Here is a 3,029-nt window from a genome sequence, read left to right as displayed (position 1 = left end):
GTCCTCACCTATCTATTTAAAGTAGCAAAAACCTCTTTGACCTAGACTATCTAATGTTACAATAGTGACCTAGTCTATCAGGATAATAAAGCTCTTTCTTTGCTTGAGGAGTTCATTGTAAGAACTGTATTTATTAAAGACTTTTATAGATATTTATTGTTTGGTATTTTTTATTTCCTCTGTTATTTATAAATATATATGTTTTTCCTTCTTCTTGACAGTTATTTCTCGCTTTTTGTTATCTACCCGATAAAGAGCTCTCTGTCACTTTGTGAAGAGTGGCGGATACCTGTAAAGCTTGCAGAATAGTGTGTTGGAGAACCACCATTTTGGTGAGTGGATTCATAGCTTTGATTTTGTGTGCTGTTCTGCTTCAAGTTGCATTTGTATTGCTGACCAAAGTGCTTTCATAGAGACTTTAAACATACTTTTCCAGATCTCTGCAGAAAAGTACTACTTTGTGGAGAAAAGCAATTTGTCCTAGCATTTTCTCTTACAAAAATCTACTCTAGTCTCTTCCAACCCAATTGAATCACTTCAGAATGCTTTACTAAGAGAAGCTTGCCTTTTCTCTACCTTCCTGGATTGAATTTTCTTGAATAGCCTATCCTAAAAGAAAGACCTTACATCAAATGTGTGTGTGTGGGGGGGGGGGGGGCCAATAATTTGTTGCTCTTGTTATTAAAAGCAATTGTTCCTTCTTCAAATTGGATCATTTTTCAGAATCCTAAAGCAGCAAAAACTACTTAAGCAGTGAAAGCATTTGATTGACTGTAGATTCCTGATGTTTATAAATCTCCATATAATATCTTTTCTTTGCATGAGGCGTATTATAAATAAGGGAAAAAACCTGTGAATTGTCTGTTATTTCATGGTTCTATAAGGTTGGCCAGAATGCTCACAAGACACCCTATAATTTAATTATGTTGTACATACCCTCTGGGAATTCATATAATTATACACAGTAGTATACTACCCTACTCTATCTAGTAGCAAAAAAGCAGACTATCTGTCGGAACAGCTAGAGTAAAAGGAAATATAACCTTTTGAGTTGATGATTCCTTGGCAAAGATAAAGGAAAATTACAATTAAGTTTAACACTCTTAAGTTCTCTGAGGTTCTTAGTTTCGCTGAGTACTATTTGAGAGCCATATCTGGCAATCCTCATTCAAATAAAATTGCATTTACTTCAATTCCAGTTCTATTTGGATTTGTTCTACTTAAAAATAAATTGTTTAATTGGACGTTGTTTATTATTAAGTCTAAATTGTGTAAAAATACTTTGAAACCAAGTATACAATAATTTTAAGGTTTGATTTTTTTTCAGAGATACCAAACACCAAGTTTCAGTTGAAGACTCAAAAGAAGCTACAAAGGCTCACTAAAAATCAAGCCTTTCCTCTGCTTCCTCCTCTCTGTTACATTGGGTCCTCTCAAAGCAGAGCAACTATTTGACACCACTAATTTGGTAGTACCAGTTTCTTAGGTTCTGACTATATGTCCTAATATGCTGCAGGAAAATCCTTGTCAGGTGTTTCTTATGCCTCGTTTTCTAACTGCTGGAAGCTTCAAATTGAAACATTTATTTGTGTACCCATAAAAAAATAAAATTATGATGCATGTGTATGTGTGTGTAGATATGTGTATGTATATATAAAACTGACAGAGAAATGCATCAGTTTTATTTATATGCACACAAATATAAATGTTTCAATTTGGAGCTTTCAGCAGTCAGAAGATGATGCATCATAATTACTTGGTGAAGATCTTAATGTTATAAATTGATACATATAGGAAAACCATGTGAAAGCTAAAGTAAACTTCAAATATATAACAAGGAACTGTTTAAAGAGAAGAAAATCTGGTGTTTTTTAAATCAAAGTGTTGTATTATTTATTATTTGTAAACAAGTGTTTTGGCTTCATATCTAAACATGAAACCATTGGTTATTTAAAAGCCAAGAAAAGCGCCTCCTAAGTTACTGTTGAATACACCTGCATACAGAATTATAGAATCATAGAGTTGGAATGAACCTCAAGGTTTGTCTGGAATAAACTCCTGTCTGAATGGAGGGACACTGTTCCTAAATCATCTCTATCAGATGTTTATCAAGTCTCCTCTTAAAAACCTCCAATGGAAGAGATTCTGCAGTTTAACTGGGCAGTCCGTTGCACTACCTTACTGTTCTAACGGTAAGGAAGTTTGTGTTTTTTTTTCCTGAGATCTAATCTAAATCTACTTCATTGCAATTTAAAAACCTTGCTTCGTGTCTTGCCCTCTGGCAGAAGATAATGGTTCGTGTTTATGGCAGCTTTTCATATACTTTAAAACCGTTACCATGTTCCTTTTTAATCTCCTTTTCTCCAAGCTATACATAACTAGTTCCCTTAACCTGTCCCTATGTGGCTTTCCTTTCAATCCTTTTATCATTTTTGTCATCTGCCTTTGGGCCCTGCCCAGCTTGTCCCCAACCTTAAAATGTGGAAACCAGAACTCCACGGTATGGTCTGATTAGTTCAAATAGAGCAGTACTGTCATCTCCCGTGTCTTGCATCTAATACTAATGTGATGCAGCCCAAAATGACATTTGCTTTTTTTGCAGCTGTTACACTGCTGATCCCTAGGATTCAGCAAACCTCCTAAATCCTTCTCAGCAGTGCTGCTGCCCAGCTGGTTATCTCCCATTCTGTATTTCTGCTTTTCATTATTCTTCTCCCATTCTGTGTCTAGCACACCTGTGTTTTAGTGGACTGCAATCTGTTATCTCTTACCTGCTTTTCAATCTGTCAAGATGCTTCTGAATTCTTTTCTTGATCTTCAACACTTCCCAGCCTTTTCATCTGCAAATTTGATTCTGAAGCTCTCTGTTCTGGTATCCAAATCATGACACCATGATGTTAAACAGCACTGAACCAAAGATAAATCCCTGTGGAACAACACCCACAGCCCCAATACCTCTTACATTCTGACACAGATCCATTCACAATTACAAAGGATCCTGGTTTTCTCTGATTAAAAAAAAAAAAAAA

The 3,029-nt window shown here is 35.4% G+C and overlaps 1 protein-coding gene across 3 annotated transcripts in view; it reads left to right on the top strand.

The window, feature by feature from the left end:
* The first annotated feature begins 200 nt into the window (after positions 1 to 200).
* TENM2 (teneurin transmembrane protein 2) overlaps positions 201 to 3,029 on the top strand; it is a 1,069,972-nt gene continuing 1,067,143 nt past the window's right edge. For 2 of the 3 annotated variants that reach the window (XM_019534873.1, XM_019534872.1), the window contains exon 1: positions 201 to 332. The gene's annotated coding sequence lies outside the window, so the exon portion shown is untranslated. The remainder of the gene's footprint in view (positions 333 to 3,029) is intronic. The other variant, XM_019534874.1, reaches the window with a different exon arrangement.

Source organism: Crocodylus porosus, unplaced genomic scaffold (genome assembly GCF_001723895.1).
Source record: "Crocodylus porosus isolate Cpor-Errol unplaced genomic scaffold, CroPor_comp1, whole genome shotgun sequence".
NCBI lineage: Eukaryota > Metazoa > Chordata > Crocodylia > Crocodylidae > Crocodylus > Crocodylus porosus.
This window is presented reverse-complemented; position numbering and strand designations above follow the sequence as displayed.